The 22724-nt window shown below is 41.7% G+C and overlaps 1 protein-coding gene and 1 pseudogene across 1 annotated transcript in view; both read left to right on the forward strand.

The window, feature by feature from the left end:
* Nucleotides 1-22724, forward strand: part of STARD9 (StAR related lipid transfer domain containing 9) — a 127017-nt gene that overhangs the window by 17866 nt on the left and 86427 nt on the right.
* LOC132421171 (importin subunit alpha-1 pseudogene) lies at nt 17260-19327 on the forward strand (annotated as a pseudogene).

Genomic DNA, 22724 nt, shown 5'->3' on the forward strand with positions numbered 1-22724 from the left:
CGCCCCCTGCATTGGAAGCACAGAGTCTTAACTACTGGACCACCAGGGAAGTCCCACCTGGGGTCTCTTTTAAAACTGTTTTGTTTCATTGATTGATTCGTACTTTTGTGCCAGAACTATACTGTTTCACAAGTTTTCAAATATTCATAAAAGCATATACCATACTGTTTTACTACTTTTTAGTGTTGGACAGGGCTGGTCCTTTCTCATTTCTTTTTCAGGCTATCCTGATTATTTTGGTGTTTGCTCTTCCCCAAATGCCATGTACTTCCCTGCTTTTGCTCATGCTGACTCCTCTTTCCAAAATATGTTCAAATATCTCACCTCCCCAGTTCCTACCATTCAAAATGCTGCTTGTTCTTTAAGACCCAGTTAAAATGGTACTTCCTCCTTGAAGTTGTCACCATCCCTTAGATTCTCATAATATCTTGTTACTCTCTTGTGACACTCTGCGTATTAATTTAAATTAACGCTCTTTGGGTACATGACTTACCTATTTTATTAGACTGAGTGATCCTTGAAGGCAGACTAGGCCTCATCCATCTTTGAATACCCTACATTTCCTAGCGTAGTGACATTTCTCTCATTCAGTCAGTACGCACTTGAGAAGCAACTACCATCTGCAACACAGTGGGGTTGACGTGCTGTGAGGAATATGGGGTGATATAAGATGTGATTCCTGCCCTCAGAAAGCTTAGTCTTATTGGGAATGATAATAAATATAATAACAGTATACTTATATTATTATAAATGTATAATTTTATATTTATAAATAATCCTTAAAATAATAAAAATAATCAACAATACCAAGCATTCAAGTGTTAAATGAGTGGTACTTAGATTAAGTATTTCAGGAATCCAGAGGAGTAACACACTACCCATAGATTCCTTTGAATGAGTTCAAGGGAGGTCACTGCAGTCAGAAGGAAAGGCATAATAAGCAAAGATTGTAGGGCCAGAATGTACAAGATGTGCTTGAGTGGATCAAGTGCTGCCAGTCCAGGGTGAAGCTAAGAGGATGTAGTCATAGTGTCCGTCTCTCCAAGTGTCCCAGGAGGCCAGACTCCCACATTCCATCTCTGCGCTGCTCCAGACTCCTAGGGGATATGGAGGCTAATCCCAGGTTCTTTGGGACAGTGGCAAAGTGGCCTCGGGAGCATCCTGGATGCTTAGCTGAATCCGCAGATACAGGCCATGAAGATATTTAACCTGAGGGCAGGAGGCGGCGTATCCTGGGTTACAGAAACAGCATTCACTCACCGTTGTCTGTTGTATGTCGGTATATGCTAGGTGCTGGGTAAACAAACTGTGAGTGTGTGTGTGTGTGTGTGTGTGTGTGAGTGTGAGTGAGAGTGAGTGAGTGAGTGAGTGACAGAGACAGAGTTTTGCTTAGTTGCTTTACCTCACTTGATATATCGCGTTTTATGCTGATCAGATTTTGAGCAAATCTATGTCTCATTCAAGATTTTTTTTCTAGAGGTTCTAATAGGCTGTAGTGCCCATTCCATCCTTTTGTCCATCCCCATTGTTGCTTGGACACCACTGCCTTTCTTTGTTTCCAGAACCTTGGTTTGGGGCCATGGTATCTCCATTGTTGCTGCTCTCTCAAGAGTCTGCCCCTGGGACATCTTGCAGATCTGTTTTGTTCTAGAATGGTAGAAGTGTTCTGATTTATTGTAGAAAAATGCCTCCCAGGAACACATTACTGGTTCTTCCTTCTGGATGTGCCTGTTGAGCTTTACTAAGAACTGTGCATGTCCAGATGCTTCCATACAATGAAAGGAAGAGGACATGCTTCCTATTCTTTGGGAACACAGATGTAGAGAGCCTTGCTCCTCAAAGTGTGGACCTTGGTATTGCCTAGAGCTTGTTAGAAATGTGTACTTTCAGACCCTAAGCCAAATGCATTGAATCAAAAGCTGCATTTTAAAGAGATCACCAGGTGATATGTATGCATGTGAAAGTAATTAAAGTTAGAGACGCAGATTCAGATCAAAGAGTTCTGGGTTGGAGCTTAAGATACTGCTGGACTGAGGACTACACTTTTAGTAACAAGATTCTGGAGTTCATGATATATTGTACCTTAAATTATACAATTTTGAATAGATGACTGCTCTTCCCAAGGTCCAGATAACTGTGCTTTTGCTTTGGCTGTAAAATGTGGATTATTCCCTGGTTGACATTTCTCTTACTTGTCTGTCTGGCTGACGTAAGAATGAAGACATGTTAGACACTGACATATCCACTCACACAAGTGCCATCTCAGGCAAACCTTGATGGCTTTTGGTTTAGTGGAACAACTTTATATTATGTGATTTAAATAGCCTCAGTTTTCTTATCTTTCAAGAGGGAGTGATGATCCCCACCTACCAACACACAGGAATACTGTTAGACTAAAATGAAGTATTAGGCTTGAGAGGACTTTGAAAAAAATCAGAAAGATTAAATAAATATCAGTTGATATTATTACTACATTATATTCTCTGGTGTTTCTATACCAAGAAAGAAGTCTCTTTACAGAGTTGTGTATACTGCCAGTGAAAGTATCTTTTGTTCTTAATTCTTTAATGATAAAATTTTTTTCTAAAAATACTACAGTTAATTAAAAAATAGGTAATATATGCACATGGCAGATAAAACAGTACAAAAGGATGTACAGTGAAAATTAAATCTCTTTTCTATCTCCTGGTACCTCTTTCCCCTATGCTGAGGCAACCATTGTCATTGATTTCTTGTGTATATTCCTATATATTTTGTGTACATCTAAGCATGTAGTTGTATATTTATTCTTTTTTTAAAAAATGGTAGCAGACACATATTATTCTGCATCTTGCTTTGTTCAGTTAATGCATCTTGGAGACATTTTCATATCTGTATGTATGATTACCTCACATTTTTGATGGCCACATAGTAACATTTTATGTGAGTGTACCATAATTTATTTGCTACTGTGAACTTTTAAACTATTTATGTCTTTATATTTACAGTGAATTTCTTGTAGGCAGCATATATGTGATTGAGTCTTGCTTTGTTTTCCTAATCAGACCATCTCTGCCTTTAATTGGGGCTATTTAGAACATTTACATTGTGTAATTACTAATATAATTATGACAATCATTTTTCTTTTTTCTTTTTTTTCTATTTGACCTATCTCTTATTCCCTTTTTTGTATTTTTCTGCCTTTTTTGGATTGAGTATTTTTGTGTTTCCATTTTGTTTTTGTTGGTTTATTAAAGTCTTTGTTTTGTTAGTGGTTGCTTTAGGGTTTATAGTATACATTTTTAACTTATCACAGTCTATATTTAAGTGATAATATTACTACTTCCCACACAAAATAAGGTACACTAAAATACTTCTGTTTCTTCTCTCTTAGTCTTTATACTATCAAGTCATACATTTTATATCTACATATGTTATGAACTCCATAATGCATTGTCAATAATTTCATTTAAATGGTAAATTATTTTTTAAAGAATTTAAATAGTAAGAAAAAAAATCATATACTTGCCCATGTAGTTAACGGTTCTAGCGCTCTTCATTTCTTTTTTCCATCTGGTATCATTTTCCTTCTATTAGTATATTCTTTAACTTCATTTCAGCTATCATATTTTGGACACTGAAAAGATGAAGACTGTGTTTGAGTTATATCTGACAAACCGTATAGCATTAATTCTGGTGTCAGCAGATGGATCCACATTGGTTTGTGACTTGCTCTATGGACTCAGTAGAGCAGATTTTAATTTAGCATTTGTCTTCTAAACCAAAGACAGATCCTTTGACAGGCACAGTGATAATATGCTGTGGCTTCTAGAACATGTACGGGAGACTTTTCCTTATATTCTAAAAACAAAATCAGAAATTGATAATTTACTATGAAACATTTTGGAGCATTTCAAGTTGTAGGTCTTAGCTGTCCAATATCTTTGTTACTGCTTGCTGTTCTTTCTGAACTGCATGTTTTGGGAACAGGAGTTTGGCTTCAAATTATTTTTTCCAGAATCTGAAGTTAGGGGTGGTTGTTACTGTTTACTGGCTCTTACTAGTCTGTGGTTTACATACATTTACATAATCTCAGCTTCCAGCAAAAACAGCCTTTATGGAATCCTGAGCAGGTGTGGAGATGAAGGGAAACAATCTGTTTATATCGCTGTTTTGTTTACTTTTACCTGCTTGGCCCCTTTTCTCTCACCTCTCCCTTAAATCAACATTAAATTTGATGTATCTTTTATTTGTGAAAAGCTCACTAAGGTCATGTAATATGTGATTATTTTACCTTATCCATTCAACATACTTCTACTGAAAAATATGCCAAGAATTGTGCTAAGCACTGGAAATAACCAATAAGAATTGGACATTGTAGTTACCCATGAAAAACTCTTAGTTCTTGAGGGAGGCAGATACACAGAGTTAATTACTTCACAGTGTGGTAAATACTACAGTACTGATAAATATTTTAATTAAGCATTTGAAAATACTTGAAGAGGGAGGTAGGCCTTTTTTGTTGGGGGTAGGGAGGGGAGGTTGTAAAAACTAGTCCGGGCGTCCCTGGTGGCGCAGTGGTTGAGAGTCTGCCTGCCGATGCAGGGGACACGGGTTCGTGCCCTGGTCCGGGAAGATCCCACATGCCGCGGAGCGGCTGGGCCCGTGAGCCATGGCCGCTGAGCCGGCGGGTCCGGAGCCTGTGCTCCACAACGGGAGAGACCACAACAGTGAGAGGCCCGCATACCGCAAAAAAAAAAAAAAAAAAAAAAAAAAAAAAAGTCTAGTCCACAGCGTGATTGCTCTTTTCAGGATTGAATAGGATTTAAACCTGTAGTTCTCTTCCAAAGGTGGGAAGGGCATTCTTCTTAAGACTTGAAAGGGGTGCTTCACATACATGGATTTAACTACACAGCTTGGTGTGTTTCCAAAAAGACTTCTCAAAGCATCCCATGAATCATTCACTAATCCTAACTTGAAGCTCCTTCCTGGTTTCATTCTAGATACTGTTTAGTCTTATAAAATAAGTGTATGAATCATTTGATTGAGTCTGGCTACTTAGCATATTAACTTGGTTTATGATCATGATGAGGGAGCTGGGTTTGGTGAAAACCTCTCTTCTCTGCAGGAAAGGCAGAGTAGATGGTTTCTCATTTTTTCAAGTGTGAGCTATTTATAGACTCACTTCCCCCCACAGACTGAACACAATAGGAGCCTGAAATCAAATGGTGACCAGATGTGCCCAGGCATCCCCAGTTTGTACTTAGAAGTTGGAAAAGGCAGAGCCTCTAGGATGTTGGTCTTAGGGCAGAAACAGTTGGACTCACTCATAAGATTATCATCTGTATACAAACAGTCCCTTGCATCTGGTCCCCAGGAGCGGAGGAGGTAAACAGAAGCATGTGCGCACTCATTTTTGCTTCTCTTCCTTGAAGTGGGGGATTGTTCCTTTGTTAGTCATTTCATCGCTCAATTCTTATCTCTGTAGTTAGGCAGTTAGACAAAGTACAGATGCTTTCTGGGGATATGTGCTGAATTGATGTAGGAGGAAAAGCTAATGCAGCTTCCATGTAGTTGGTGGAGACAGTGGCTCTGCTCAGATGAGAAGAGATCTGACAGGAATGGAAACCCTTAATTACTTTTTTTCTTTGCTTTTGCTCCCCTAGTAAACTAACCCCATCTTGTTTGTGGTGGTGTTATGGTTTAAAGCACAAACATGTAGTGGTTTCTGGCTGGTATTGCTTTTCCTTCTCTCCCACATTAGAGATTTTGAGAAAGTAGAAGCAACTTCCCCCTTCAGTAAGCATCTGGCAACATTTCCTTGGAGTTTAGAGATTTTTTTTTTTTTTTTTTTTCCAGTATGCGGGCCTCTCACTGTTGGGGCCTCTCCCGTTGCGGAGCACAGGCTCCGGACGCGCAGGCCCAGCGGCCATGGCTCATGGGCCCAGCCGCTCCACGGCACGTGGGATCTTCCCGGACCAGGGCACGAACCCGTGTCCCCTGCATCGGCAGGCGGACTCTCAACCACTACGCCACTAGGGAAGCCCGAGTTTAGAGATTTGATTTCAGGGTTTGGAAAAGTTGTGCTTAATTTCGGACAATATTCTCATGAACAACTCGCTTAAGGGGGATGTGAGGGAAGAAAATACCACCTTTTGAGAACCTGCTCTGTTCCAGGTACTGAACTGAGTACCTGACTCATCTGATTCACTCTTTAACAGCAGCCCCCAAAGTGGGTTATTATCACTTCTATGGTACAGATGTGGAAACCAAAGCTCAAAGAGGTTAGATAACTTTCCCAGGACCACACTACTAAGAGATGGAGCCCAGATTGAAACCCAGATCTGCTGCTTCCAAAGCCCTTGCCCTTTCCACTGCACCTGCTGCCTGCTGTGTGCGCTAACTACTCCTGACTGTGCGCGTGCCTCTGATATTTGAAGTATGACATGGATTAGCTGACAATTAGAAAAATTTCAGCTGATAAACTGTGCATTTACCATAGGAAAGGACCCAGGAGCCATGATGAGGATCGTGTGTTTTCAAGCCTCCCTGTTGATGCCTTCCTCTGAGATACGGAGGACACCACCTATTTTAAATTTTGTATCCGAAGTGCTTGTCTACAGGTGCAGTCAGCATGTGTTCTTCTGAATCCCCCGAATAGCTCTAATTGACCCAATCACTTTCTGAGATACAAGAAATAGCTCCCACGTTACAGCAAATGGATGCTTCATTTCACCTGTTCTGACCCAGGGGCCAGGTTTTGAAGTGGACTTCAAAAGTGGCGAAATGGGGACTTCCCTGGTGTTAACCACCCTGGTTCAGTGGTTAACAATCCGCGCTTCCACTGTAGGGGTCGCAGGTTTGATCCCTGTTTGGGGAACTAAGATCCCACATTCCGTGCGGTACGGCCAAAAAAATAACAGTGAAAGTGGTGAAATGTACCCAGAAGTGCCCATGAAGGAGCCTGGGGTCTGTGCACTAACCCTGCCAGTCAGTGTGCTGCTTTCCTTCCCGGCACAACTCAGTATTGCTGGTGCCTCTTTTTCTGAGTAAGTCCTTTCTCATCTGTGAAGTACCCTGGGGTGACCAGTTTCATATTGGGGAGGGAAAGAGTGAATGCAGGGCCTCTAGTTTGAATCCAGAAGAATCTTAATATATGTTTTTGAATGAGATGAAATCCTACATTGTTTTCTAGTTTTTTCCTAAATTCCACCAGCTTTAATTTCCAAATATTTATTTTTCTGCAAAGATGAACCTTATCTGCTCAGTGTCTTCCACATAGAAGCATTTATGCACCAGAGAGAATGAATCTCTTAGGCATTCATCAGCTCTGTTAGGGTTTTTGGAGGCTTATTAACTACGCTTCATTGAAAATCAGTCCCAGGTTCCTAACTGTCCAGGTTTGTGTCAGTGCATCTCTTGGTTGTCACCAGCAAGTAATTTTTGAGCTGAGTGCTCACCACTGTCGGGTCTCTCTTGGATCATCTAATTTTTTTGTCTTTTGCATGCACTTTAGCAAGTGGCTGTGACAGCTCCAAGAAGCACCTTTGTTCCGGGGCTGTTGGCTAAGGCTGCTTTGTTTATTTGGTTGAGGTGACTTGAGATGAGGGGCTCAGGCACAAGAAGCACCACAAGATGGGTGCGGTTAGAGGTCTTGTGGTTCTAACAGGCAGCTCTGTCTTCTGCAAACTACCAAGTCTTCAGGGAAGACTGGAGGAGGGAACTGTGGCTCGAGGGAGGAAGGCCCCTGCCAGTGGGATGCATGAGGCAGATGCAATTCAGATCAACGCAAAACTAATTTCTTTAACTAGACCTTGGATTGCTGAGAATGGTATAGGCTTAAGCTGGGCTGACTGAGCTCGACTATGAAATTAGAACTGTTTTGGGGGCTCAGCTTGTTTGCTTCTCCAGCATTAAGTTTGGTCTCTAGAGACCCATTCAGACTAAACAATATTAAAAACAGGAAATTTGCTCCTAGCAGCATGGTTGCGGAAAACTTTTTCCACTTAGGCAGGAATGAGAGTTAAAAACAGGAACTCCATCCTCGGGGCCTGTTTTCTTCTTATATAGAAGTAGTATTAGCAACTCCAACAACTTGAAGCAGCTTTGCCCTACTTGACTTCCCTTCAGAGTGCTGCCTGAGGGCATCCATTACAAAAGATGGTAAAGAGCCCTCTTGAACACATTCAAAAATATGGAAACAGTGCTATGTGGAGGATGCTGACCTGGTGATGTATATCTTGGCTGAAGATCACGTGTGTGGAATTAATGCAGGCAGTGCTTAGGGGAGACCTGGAGAACAGCTGTCGTTAATTTTATTCAGCACACATTTATGGTGTGTATTCTGGATTGGGTCCACGGGTTATATATTCATTTATAAAGTCAGTGTTAACTGAGCGTGTACTATGTGCATCGTGTGTGGGGCCCTTAGGTGTATGATGTGTGTGTCCCCTTCAGTACTGCAGGGGCCTGCTCGGGTTTGCTCGTGACGGTCAGCCCAGGGCATCCCTGAATCTGGGGGTTCAACTCCTGGGACTGCTGCTTTTTTGCATAATTTGCTGCTGAGGTTGGTGGGGGTGGACAGGGGACATTTTGGAAGAAGGGAGTAAGGACAAAGAGGAAGCTAACAGCTAGAGAGGAAATGCTCTTCTTTTCTTCCTCCCCCGCTGTGATGGCACTCTGCCTAAACAGTCCAGCGTTGAGGAAGGCTTCTGAAGCCCTCAGCGAACGTGAGCCAAGCCCTCGCTGTCACCCCACCCTTTGTTCACAACCCCCTCCTCTGGCTCAGTCGATGTGTCATGAACAAGCTTCTGCAGCAGAACAGCCTGTGTGGTGAAAAGATTCCTTAGCAGATGTGTGTCATTATTTTTGGCTGGTAAGGAGACAGAACTACTCTTTTTAAAACTTTTAAATTGAAATATACACACAGAAAAATTATATGTTCACACATTATAAGTGAACAGCTCAAATTTTCTACCCACTTGAACTTTTTACAAGCTGAGCATACGCACATAACCAGCATCCAGATGGAGAAATAGCGCATTACCAGCACCTCAGAAGTCCCACTTGTGCTCTGTTAAAATACACTGTAAAGCTCTTTCCTGGGGCTTTTTTCCAGTGAATGCTCTGAGAGGCAAAGTAATGTCCCTGCCTAGCTAATCACTGAATTTAAGAGAGGGCAGGCGGGCCAAACACAGCCCTGCCAGCTTTTCTCCTCAGCCTTCCCTTCTTTTTCTGACTTGCAGCTGTCAGGATCCAATTAACCTCCTCGTGCATTCAGCCTGGGGCTGGTTTCTAGTTATAGAGATGCATTTTGGTTTGTTCTTTTTTTTTTTTTCTGGCTGTGCTGCGTGGCATCCAGGATCCTAGTTCCCTGACCGGGGATCAAACCCGTGCCCCCTGCATTGAAAGTGCAAGGTCTTAACCACTGGACCGCCAGGGGAGTCCCCATTTTAGTTTGTTCAGTGCATTTCTTTAGCAAAAAAATGATGTCATGGGGAGCATCTTCAAAATAGAGTAGATTAGTGAGGTTTTAGTAGGTGTGCTGTTTATCATCCCTTCTCAGTTTCGGTACTCTTCAGGTTGAGTATATGCCATATTTAATATTTGTAGGTGGGATTGTATTACAGCCCAGCATTATGAGTTATTATCCACATGTAGGCAAAGCAACTGGCAAGCTTCCTGGGAGCCATGCCTGTGCTTGGGGTAGCTCCATGCTTGATCATATGGCCCACATAGTAATGGAAGGTATATACATAAAGGGGAGCCAATAAGAAGAAAGATCATAGAGTTAGAATTTTGTAAACTGGTCAGAGTTTTAAAAAATCATCCATTATGCAATGTTGTTCTTGGTTTAGACCGTGGACTGTAGTATCACACTGCTTGGGTTTGAACCCCACCTCTGACATTTGCCAGCTGTATGACTCTGGGCAGCTTTCTGGACCTCTCTCTGATTTGGTTGCCTCACTTGTAAAATGAAGATGATAATATCTACTTCATGGGTTGTTGTGAGGAATAAATTATTAATGCAGATAAAGTGCTTTGAATATTACCTGGTACATTTCAATAGTGAATAAATTGTTGTTCTTGTCAATCTAGTGTCATGACAGATGTTAAAGTAACAGCTATCTGAACCTCTTTTTTTTTAAATTAAATGCAAGTCAGTATAGAATTGAGATGGAATATAGAAATTTTCTTCTACAGAAATTTTCTTCACAGCCAACTTTGCACGTTTATTTCATAACATAGGACATATATCCACAGCATGGGAAAGAAAATCTCACAATAAGTTTTTTTAAAGCTTAGTCTTTGTTTCCTATAAATTCTCTCCATGGTAAGGTAGGACCACTGTAAGTTTCATTCTGCAGAGGTGGCTGAAGTTTTCCTTCTCAAAGTGAGGTCTCCAGATTAGCAGCATTGATATTACCTGGGAACTTGTTAGAAATGCAAATTATTGGGCCGTACTTCAGACACTACCACTGTACAAATTTTCTTCTATTTGTAGACCGTGGGGAGCATAGTCATAATTACAGGTTGGGGGAAGGATTAGAAGTTGGGAAACACCTATCTTAAATGAGCTAACTTCTTCCTAGTGTAATATTCTCTAGTTTACAAAGTGCTTTCACATGTATTGTCATCGGCCCATGTATTTGTCACAAAATTGTTGTGTTAGGTACCATTATTTCTACATTTTAGAAGGGTTGATAAAGACTGCTGTTACCTAATGAGTTGTAGGGTGGGAACTTTGTCATTTGGAGTCTCCTGAGTCCAAATCCTGGTCTCGTTCTGTAGCACTGTATAGCCTTTATGTCCTCAAGCTGTGAGTGGGCTGTTTTCAGTCTGGCTTCCTCAGTAACAGACCCTGAGATAAGGAGTTATGTGAAAGTCATTTATTAGGATGTATCGCTGGAAAAGAAGTGGTAGGTAGGGTGGGGAACTGAGACTAGCAAGGGAAGGAGGAGGCCAAGCAACTCCACAGAGGCGCTCTGAAGACAGAGTATAGAGTTTTCCGAATCAAGAATGTCCCGAGTTTCCCTGTACCCATCAGTCATTGGTAAAAACTGCCTTCTAAAGAACAGTTGGCTGTTATTCCTGTCCTGCCCCTAGGTTCTTCATATCAGTTTTTTTTTTAAGATTCCATATATATGTGTTAGCATATGGTATTTGTTTTCGTCTTTCTGACTTCACTCTGTATGACAGACTCTAGGTCCATCCTCCTCAGTACAAATAACTCAGTTTCATTTCTTTTTATGGCTGAGTAATATTCCATTGTATATATGTGCCACATCTTCTTTATCCATTCATCTGTCGATGGACACTTCGGTTGCTTCCACGTCCTGGCTATTGTAAATAGAGCTGCAGTGAACATTGTGGTACATGACTCTTATTTTTTCTTTTTTTGCGATACGCAGGCCTCTCACCATTGTGGCCTCTCCCGTTGCAGAGCACAGGCTCCGGACGCGCAGGCCCAGTGGCCATGGCGCGCAGGCCCAGTGGCCATGGCTCATGGGCGCAGCCGCTTCGCAGCATGTGGGATCTTCCCGGACCGGGGCATGAACCCGTGTCCCCTGCATGGGCAGGCGGACTCTCAACCACTGTGCCACCAGGGAAGCCCACATGACTCTTTTTGAATTATGGTTTTCTCTGGGTATATGTCCAGTAGTGGGATTGCTGGGTGGTATGGTAGTTCTATTTTTAGTTTTTTAAGGAACCTCCATATCCATAGTGGCTGTATCAATTTATGTTCCCACCAACAGTGCAAGAGGGTTCCCTTTTCTCCACACCCTCCCCAGCATTTATTGTTTGTAGATTTTTTGATCATGGTCATTCTGACAGTTGTGAGGTGATACCTCATGGTAGTTTTGATTTGCATTTTTCTAATGATTAGTGATGTTGAGCATTCTTTCATGTGTTTGTTGGCAATCTGTATATCTTCTTTGGAGAAATGTCTATTTAGGTCTTCTGCCCATTTTTGGATTGGGTGGTTTGGTTTTTTGATCTTGAGCTGCATGAGCTGCTTGTAAATTTTTGGAGATTAATCCTTTGTCAGTTGCTTCATTTGCAAATATTTTCTCCCATTCTGAGGGTTGTCTTTTTGTCTTGTTTATGGTTTCCTTTGCTGTGCAAAAGCTTTAAGTTTCATTAGGTCCCATTTGTTTATTTTTGTTTTTCTTTCCATTTCTCTAGGAGTTGGGTCAAAAAGGATCTTGCTGTGATTTATGTCATAGAGTGTTCTGCCTATGTTTTCCTCTAAGAGTTTTATAGTGTCTGGCCTTACATTTAGGTCTTTAATCCATTTTGAGTTTATTTTTGTGTATGGTGTTAGGGAGTGTTCTAATTTCATTCTTTTACATGTAGCTGTCCAGTTTTCCCAGCACCGCTTGAGGACACGGGGAGTGGGAAGGGTAAGCTGGGACTAAGTGAGAGAGTGGTATGGACATATATACACTACCAAATGTAAAATAGATAGCTAGTGGGAAGCAGCCGCATAGCACAGGGAGATCAGCTTGGTGCTTTGTGACCACCTAGAGGGGTGGGATAGAGAGGGTGGGAGGGAGAGACGCAAGACGGAGGAGATATGGGGATATATGTATATGTATAGCTGATTCACTTTATTATAAAACAGAAACTAACACACCATTGTAAAGCAATTATACTCCAATAAAGATGTTAAAAATAAAGAAAGCAAGAACATCTGGCTCTTAAAAGGTGTTTCAGTAACCTGAGGGCAGTCGTCCAAGAAAAACAGATAAAGAGACACAGATACTGACTTTTGGAAATTAAAGCACACCCACTGGCTGGTTCACATGAAAATAGTAAAGGAATCCAAGTGTATATAGGTGTAGAACATTAACAGCACCTGCTATACCATCAAAGCTGGTCCAGAAGACTGAAGTAGGGAGCTAAGGAATTCTGAAATACATGCTGGTCTTGGAGAGGGCTGTGGAAAAACCACTCTGTGTATCCTGTCCTCAAAACTTCCTGGGAGAGCCCTGCCCCCAGCACAGCTTCTGGTTATGTCCTGTGGTCAGTAAACAGTCTACTGTATTCTCTGCATCTACCAGTATGGGCATTAAGAATTGATACTCATGGGCTTGCCTGGTGGCACAGTGGTTGAGAATCTGCCTGCCAATGCAGGGGACACGGGTTCGTGCCCCGGTCTGGGAAGATCCCACATGCCGCGGAGCAACTTGCCCCGTGAGCCACAATTACTGAGCCTGCGCGTCTGGAGCCTGTGCTCCACAATGAGAGGCCGCGATAGTGAGAGGCCCGCGCACCGCAATGAAGAGTGGCCCCCACTTGCCGCAACTAGAGAAAGCCCTCGCACAGAGACAAAGAGCCAACACAGCCATAAATGAATAAATGAATAAGTAAGTAAATAAATAAATAAACAAAGGATTGATACTCATAATGATGACCTCAAGTCCTGCCATTGCCAAATCCTTAGACACTAAGGAAGAGTATACCGAGCACTTTGAAATTCTAATGTAAATGAAGTTGACAGTGGTTTCGGGCTATCCAATATATCAGAAATGTGTTTTTAATAAGAAAATCTCCTTTTGTGATCATCTAGGTAAAAGTAAGTTAACCATTGCTGTGTGATAGTCACTCATGCTGCTCACTCAGTATTCCTGGCTTTTCATCTTCTGTTGCATGATAGAATTTCACTTCCTGGTCCCATTGTGTGAGGGGAGGGGGGCCATATTATGAGCTCTGTCCAGTATATTTTAAGGAGAAACGATGTCTGAGCCTTCAGTTGCTGGAGTACGACCTTCCAAAGCCCTCTTTCCTTCTGGCACCAAGATCAATAATGTCGGAGATAGGTAGTTCTGTCAGAGAAGATACAACCATCAAGACTCCCTACTGACCCACAGGTAGCATGAACCAGAAATAAACTTTTGTTGTTTTAAGCTACTATGCTTTAGAGGTTTGCTACAATAGCCTAAGCTAACCTAAGCTTGTCCTGACTGATGACTCTTCAGTGTTGATCTTATTGAGTGACTTTAACTTTGGTACAGTATCAGTTATTGTAAGAAAATGGGTCGGGACTTCCTGGTGGCACAGTGGTTAAGAATCTGCCTGCCAGTGCAGGGGACACGGGTTCGATTCCTGGTCCGGGAAGATCCCACATGCCACGGAGCAACTAAGCCGGTGTGCCACAACTACTGAGCCTGCACTCTAGAGCCCGCGAGCCACAACTACTGAGCTTGCCTGGTGCAACTACCGAAGCCTGCGTGCCTAGAGCCTGTGCTCTGCAACGAGAGAAGCCACTGCAATGAGAAGCCCGTGAACCATAACGACACCACAACGAAGAGTAGCCCCCGCTCGCCACAGCTAGAGAAAGCCTGCACGCAGCAACAAATACCCAACGCAGACAATAAATAAATAAATAAGAAAATGGGTCTAGGTGATCTGTCCATATACTTTCACTTTATTTTCAATGATAAATGATTTTAATGTATTTCAAAGGATTAGAAGGCCTTTCATGTATGTAGGACGCTCTTTAGTTTTGCTTTGTTTCTTATTCCACTTGGAACCTTCAAACCCACTTATATTTTTTAAGAAGTTGGCTCTAAAAAGGACTTCTGCCTTACAACTGTGGGCCATATCTGTCCACCACCTGACTTAGTGAAGTTTTATTGGAACATAGCTACGCCCATTTGTTTATGTAGTGTTTATGGGTGCTTTTGTACAAAAAGGCAGAGTTGAGTAGTTGTGACAGAGACTCTGTGGCCCGTAAAGCCTAATATATTTGCTGTATGGCTCATAATAGAAAAAAATTTGCTAACTCTGTCTCACAGATCCTTAATTAATTAGGAATGGAAAGATTCCCGGATGATTTGCCTGAATTGCTGCAGATATACTAGCTCTTGGAAGTTCTATCTAATGGAGTGAAGGCCTTCTCCTGGATCTGCGATGTCCCTTTATTTTATATACTACCCTGAAAGCAGTGAAACAGCTTATCCCTCTTGGATTCTGCCTGTGAATAAGCAAAGACTCCCTCACGCCTGATAATCAAACCATTTTTCCATATTGCCACCCTCGTTGTCTTTGTCCAGACCAGCTGCTGGGCAAACTGCTAACGAGTCCACTTGTCATGCGATGCTGCTCCGTGATTCGGCTTTGTGCTTGTTGCTGTTGACAGTGGAACCTGCCGTTTTGATAGGGCTTTTTCAGGCCACATGGGAGAGAGGTGATCAGGTTGTCTCACACGATGGGTCATGAATGTGAGGCTACGTGAGGAAATAAGGAAACTGTCCACAGTCACACAGCCAGGCTACATGACAGTGGAACGTTATTCATTACTGCTCAGAATTCAGCAGTAACTGTAGGAGGCCAACAGCAGCTCTCTGTCTCGCATTCAGAGCTCCCCAAGAGTTGATCGTGTCCGTTAATCTTTATCCAATTTGGCATACCTTTATTAGCATTCTTATTTGGGGTCATCTAGTGGTTGACAGTCTCTCTTTTGCCCATACTTGCTTTGCTTGGGGCCCAGTCAGATGGGGCCTAGAAAACAGGGTTAAATGACATAAAACATGGCAGATTATGATCAAGGAATCACTTGTGGTTGTCTTCTTAGACGTGGCTGTGGGAATGGCAAGTCTTTAGATTCTATTCCAATAAATCCATCTTTCATCTTTTCTCATAGGATCCTGTATAAGGAATCTGTCTTTTTGCAAGGAGGAGGGAAGCATTAGAGCCAGAAACCCATCTATCTGTCCTGGGAATTCCTTGCTTATGTCCAGAGAGTATGAAAGCCGCATATGGGACCTACCAGATGGCACATGCCACTTGGACAGTTGTTCATGGGAACATTCCTTAGCAAAAAAGCATTGTTAGAAATAGCAAAATCTTGTATAAACAAAGATACGTGTTTTGGTGATCTCAAAGCTCAGTTTTTCTGATTCATTCAGTAATCAGAGGCTTAAACTAAGAATATGAATTTATGTTTCTCTGTGTGGTATGTGTATCTATTACCTCTGTATGAGTATTTGCTGCTATGTGCAATTTTCTTTTTTTTTTGAGGTTTATTTTTTTTAAATTAATTTATTTTTGGCTGCGTTGGGTCTTTGTTGCTGTGTACGGGCTTTCTCTAGTTGCTGTGAGCGGGGACCACTCTTCATTGCGGTGCGCGGGCTTCTCATTGTGATGGCTTCTCTTGTTGCAGAGCATGGGCTCTAGGCACGTGGGCTTCAGTAGCTGTAGCTCATGGGCTCTAGAGCGCAGGCTCAGTAGTTGTGGCACACGGGCTTAGTTGCTGCGTGGCATGTGGGATCTTCCCAGACCAGAGGTTGAACCCATGTCCCCTGCATTGGCAGGCAGATTCTTAACCACTGCACCACCAGGGAAGTCCCTCTTTTTCTTTACTTTTTTTCTTTTCAGAAAAAGAAGCCCTAGACAAATAGACAGGGATTTCTATTTTTATCTTTTGATAAAGGTGATAAGAGTTGCATTCAGTAGGGCATATTTTAGGGTCTGACACCAGAGGGACCCTAGACTTTCCTCTTTGACACCCCATCTCCTTCCTAGATGAAAGGTGGTGAAGTATAGTGATTAAAAATATGGTTTATGGGCTTCCCTGGTGGCACAGTGGTTGAGAGTCCGCCTGCCGATGCAGGGGATACGGGTTTGTGCCCCGGTCCGGGAGGATCCCGTGCTCCGCGGCGGGAAAAGGTTTATTTTCCAGATTCACAGATTACTGGCTGTGATCCTGGACTAGTCCCTTTATCTCTCTGTGCTTCACTTATCTCATCTGTAAAACAGCGATAATGATACCTACCTCAGAGTTGTTGTGAGGACTAAATGAGTAAGTAAATATAAAACACTTAGAACAGTGCTTCGCAGATAATAAATGCTACATAAGTGTTATTATTATCTTCTCTGATACCTGATCACCATCTTATCCAGCACACAATAATTTCTCCAATCCCTTTTCTGTTCACAACAAAGTATCCTTCTGTCCTTCCTGGTAGCATGTGCATTTTAATAGGGGCACTGTGAAGTTACAGCAAACTCAGATGAATTACTCTAATGGAGAGAATTTCTAGTATTCTACAGGGTGGTGGGGAAAATCATTTGGGGGCACATCGTGGCAAGAGGTTGAAGAATCAGGGGAAATCACATGCTTAGAGAATATCTAGAAAGAAGAGACTTGAATATGTCTCAGCTTCCTTCCATTTCTAGCCCCAAGTTTTCTTAAGTCAAGAAGCTATAGGGTCTGCACAGCCTCCTGTGGAAACCTGAGCTGGCTCTGTAGCTTTCTTCCTGTGTCTCATAACCATGTCCAGCAACAGGAATGCTAACTCACCAGCTGCCTGCCTTAACAGATTCAAGGGCATGATAGTACAGAAAAGAGGCTGCGCTGAATACTGGTTCATGTGGAGCTGAGGAAAGCTAATAAGCTAAGAAGGATGACCAGGTGCTGAAAAGGAGAAATGTAAGGTTGCTTCCTGAGGCTGCTGCTTCTCCACTGCAAGAAAACCAAAACAACCAGGGCACTGTAAATTGGTCTGTTGATGATACTGTCAAAGGCATCAACAGCAGCAGTTTGGAAAGCCAGCTCCAAGTGACTCAAGCTGCTGGGAAACTGCCTTCTAGGAAAAACAGCCCCCCGTAGACAACATAATCTGGGCTGGTTTGATTCCAGAATTTGTGTCCTTCTTGGGCAGAACTGACTTTAGTCCCATTCAGTTTGAATCTGCTTGGGTGCTCATTAACATTGCCTCTAGGACGTCAGAACAGACTGGGGCTGGGACTTCCCTGGTGGTCCAGTGGATAAGACTCCACACTCCCAATGCAGGGGGCCCAGGTTCAATCCCTGGTTGGGGAACTAGATCCTGCATGCATGTCGCAACTAAAGATCCCGCATGCCACATCTAAGATCCGGCGCAGCATGCATGCATAAATCAATCAATCAGAACAGACTGGGATATAGAAGATGTGGCACATATATACAATGGAATATTAGCCATAAAAAGAAACGAAATTGAGTTATTTGTAGTGAGGTGGATGGACCTAGAGTCTGTTATACAGAGTGAAGTAAGTCAGAAAGAGGAAAAACAAATACCGTATGCTAACACATATATATAGAATCTAAAAAAAAAATGGTACTGAAGAACCTAGGGGCAGGACAGGAATAAAGATGCAGACGTAGGGAATGGACTTGAGTACACAGGGAGGGGGAAGGGTAAGCTGGGACTAAGTGAGAGAGTGACATTGACATATATACACTACCAAATGTAAAATAGATAGCTAGTGGGAAGGAGCTGCATAGCACAGGGAGATCAGCTCGGTGCTTTGTGACCATCTAGAGGGGTGGGATAGGGAGGGTGGGAGGGAGACACAAGAGGGAGGAGATATGGGGATATATGTATACGTATAGCTGACTCACTTTGTTATACAGTAGAAACTAATACAACATTGTAAAGCAATTATACTCCAATAAAGATGTTAAAAAAACAGAAAAAAGAAAAACAGACTGGGGCTATGCTGTCCCAGCATTCATTTCTCTGCTGGCATCTCCCCATGCTTACATCAGTGAACAAGGTGTATGGGCTCTCGGAAACATTGCAGGTGATGGTTCAGTTTTTTTTGACTAGGCTATCAAGTGTAGTGCAGTTGATCCACTGTTGGCTTTTTCTTGCAGTTCCTAATGTGTCATCTTTAGCATGTGGTTACTTATAGCACCTTACCTGGACACTTTCAAACCTTTGTTGCAACAAGAATCCTGCATCCCTGTTAGATGCTGTTGAGCAAATTCTTCCTACTTTAGTTCGTCTCCTGTATCATGATGTCCAGAAGTATTAGCAGATATATGGACAATATCAAATATCATAGCTGGCCACCATCACCAGATACAGTGAGTTGTGAATCATGGATTAGTCCCATTCCTCATTGGTGTTCTAAGGCAAACTTCAAGACGCAAAAGAAGCTTTATGGGCTGTGACCAGCTAGAAAAGTTGTGGAACAGTTGAACAGATTGTGTAGCCGATTGTTCATTGGGGCATAGTAGAATTGTTGATGAACCTCTGAACTGTGAAAGATACCAAAATTACCATGGTTATTCTGAATGCCATTTCAGGTATCTTCCAGGCTGCTGAGAAACTAGGTGAAACTGAGAAACTTAGTATAATTGAAGAATGTAGAGGTCTGGACAAAACTGAAGCTCTATAAAACCATGAAAATGAGTCTGTGTAACACAGTTTCATTAAGTTTGATTGAGAAATGCTTCCCTATGGAGGAACAAGAATATCAAAATGTTGTGCCAGAAACTGCCTCTGAAGGCTGTACGTCCCAAGTTCCGGATGGCATTCTGGGACCACTTTTAGATTGTACAACTAAAGCATAAGTTTATTATACCAGACGTGTACTATGTTTGGTATAAGTTTGTCTTACTGTTTCTCTAAGAGCTCTTTAAATGTGGTTTGCTATGGTAAAACTACTTTTTACAAGGAAACTATACTTGAACAGTTCCAAACTGTGCATATTGTATGAAGCTTCTCCTCTCAAAGGGTTTCTTAATTTCAGTGTGGAATTTCATATCTTGCAGTGTCCTATAAAAAGATTATTTCACCCTTTGCTTCAAAAAAAAAAAAACAAACAGCAGCAGCAGCTGTGGGTCAGCAGGCAGTCAGGGCCTAGAGGGTTCAGGGGAGGCCTCAGGTTTTGTTGCAGTTCTGATAGAGGAATTTAGACTTTATACTTTGGAGTGTCTAGAGGTAAGGGTCATATTCTATAAAAATAAAAACACCAGTAATAAGGATATATGGTCAAGGATATTTATTGAACCATTTTGAGTAGGGATAAAATAGTAGAAACTAGTGATTGCCCATTTATAGGGGAACGATTGACTCAATTTTGGTACATATACACCGTGAAATATATTGCAGATGTCTTAGAAGAATTCAAAACCCATAAATATGTGAGTGAGCGTGTGTGCGTTTATGGTTATGACTGTGGGAAGAACAAGAAATGATGCCAGTTGTTAATGTCTTACCCACAGGTGGGGATTAATGTATGAGGGAGGAAAAGAGGAAGGGAAAAGAGGGGTGGCAAATAAAAAGGAAATAAAACGAAGCATTGCCCCCGCAGCATGCATGTTAGCCCAGTTATTTTAATTATTTATTTATTTGACTGCATCGGGTCTTAGTTGCAGCACGCAGCATCTCTCGTTGCGGTGCGCAGGCTTCTCTCTAGATGTGGTGCCTGAGCTCCAGAGCGCGCAGGCTCAGTAGTTGGCGGCGCGTGGGCTTAGTTGCCCTGTGGCATGTGGGATCTCAGCTCCCCAACCAGGGATTGAACCCACCTCCCCTGCATTGGAAGGTGGATTCTTAACCACTGGACTGCCAAGGAAGTCCCCCAATTATTTTAAATTGTGTTTGTGTAACTGTGGATTTGTGCATGCATGAAAAAAGGAAGAGTTGTATCTATGGGAAATAACCTGTATGTTAATGCTATGTTATGTGATAAAAAGCAAGTTGCAGGTTGACGTGCATTATATGTGTCTCTTTCAATGAAAATAAAGAAAAACGAAGAACTGTATATCCTTATATACATGGAGAAAGGTATGGAGGGACATACCTGTTCGTTATATCCTTTCCGTCAGTACCTGAAGGGGACTTGTTGGATACTTAAATGAGTAGGATTAGGGGTTGAGGTAGGGAAGGAAGGTTAGTTTTTTCTTCATGCGTTTTATTTTTTCACTTGGTACAAGAAGTGGGTGTTCTTTGTAGTTTGAAAAACAGCAAAGAAAGAAAAAAATGTAATCTTGTCTGTCTCTAATAAGGCTTCAAATTCTGGTCATTTAATGATAGCAATGTCGGTGAAATTTGGGGGTGAGATTATAATTCTCTTCATGTGCAAACGAAAAGGTTAATGGAGCAAAAAGACTCCAAAAGTGATTAACAAATGGCAGAAGGATCAGATTTTATTGTTTTTGACCAAAGGCTTTAACAAAATTTTACTGAGACTGCTATTTAGAAATACTCAAAGGAGACTTGGTAAAGTTTCTCCCAGCGTGAAGCAAAACAACAGGAAGTAAGGAAACTTTGAAGAACAATTTTAAATTGTAGGGTAATAGCTTAGTGTTCAACAGATAAGATTTGCCTTTCCTGATAACTCTGGTGAACAGTTATTTTGCTAGTGGCAGAATATCACAGTGGTTAAAAGCAAGAGCTTTGTTTAGAGGTACTTACTACCCATGGGACGTCAATTTTCTCGTGTGAACATTAGAGAACTTTGATAATATTAACTACCCTCATAGATGTATTGTGAGGATTAAATGGATTAATAACATTTAAGGTGCTGAGAGCCTAACACAAAATAATTGCTCAGTAAATGTTACTAGCTATATGAATCTAAAACTCTGGTTTTTGAAAAAATGCTTTTAAAAAAATTGTAGACTTTTTAATGATGGCCATTCTGACCGGTGAGAGGTGGTACTTCATTGTAGTTTTGATTTGCATTTCTCTAATAATTAGTGATGTTTAGCATCTTTTCATGTGCCTATTGGCCATCTGTATTTCTTCTTTGGAGAAATGTCTCTTTAAGTTTTCTGCCCACTTTTGGATTGGGTTGTTTGTTTTTTTGTTGTTGAGTTGTATGAACTGTTTGTTGAATAAAGCACTTCTGTTGAAGTATTCATTGTGCAAAGTAATCCTAACAATCATCCTTAAACAGTAGGAGTAGTGCAAAGCACAGTGTTTTGCTTTAATAGGCACTTTACAAATATTGGTTGAGTAAATAATTTCATATGGCTTTGTTAGAGTCTCTGTTTAGATTAATATCATTTCACATATTTATATTTTTCAAAAATTTAAAAGGAAAAGTACATATACAGGGTGATAATTTAGGTGCATCTTAGTTAATGGATTCAAGAATAAAAGAGATTCCTATGTACTTAAATATAGACAGCTTTCAGTAGGGAAATATGAGGGTACTAATTTGTATTTTAGAAAATTATTATGAAGGAGAGGATTCTGGGAAGAAAGCAGGAATCTGTCTTCCCACCTAGATGACAATTGCACTGGCAGAATCCATCTTAAGTAACTGTTTTGGAACTCTGGAGTCTATTGAAGACTTGCCACTTCCAGAGGAAGACTTGGAGGACAAATTGAAGTTAATTTCAGCTCTTAACATAGTAGGAGCCACCCATTCCCTATTCCCAGCCAAGTGGCAGGCAGCTATGCACTGGTCCTGGAGCATCTTGCATGTAGCTTGCAGAAGTCAGGGTGGGCAAAAAGGACCCTGTTTTCCAAATATCAGGAATCTACTCTGATTGCTAATTGCTGCTTCTGATCACAGAGGTGCAGGCAAAGAGCTAGGCAGCCATTGTTGTTGCACCTTTCTCCAAGTCCCTCCCCATCCTGCTGAAGTGACTTCCAGGGGATTTAAAGGGCCAGCACCCTTCTCCCCACCCCCACCCCACTTCATTTTTCTCTTTTTCTCTTTTTGGGAGCCAGATATTTATGACCAGCGCATTCAAAAACAACAAAACACACAGGGAAAATTAAAAAGTGACTAGACATGCCCAGGGAAAGGCTCAGAAAAGACCTGAGAATACTTTAGCTTTACACCTCTTCTGATCCTCAGCACAGAGACAGCCTACAACAATCAAAAACACAAAAACAATAAATGAAAAGAATAACAAGAGACAACATATGCTGGAGAAAGGAAAGAATCTGATTTCCAGAGTTACTACATTATTAGGTTCAAATGTCCAGTTTTCAACAAAAAAGTCACAATAC

The sequence above is a fragment of the Delphinus delphis genome, chromosome 2 (genome assembly GCF_949987515.2).
Source record: "Delphinus delphis chromosome 2, mDelDel1.2, whole genome shotgun sequence".
NCBI classification, from domain to species: Eukaryota; Metazoa; Chordata; class Mammalia; order Artiodactyla; family Delphinidae; genus Delphinus; species Delphinus delphis.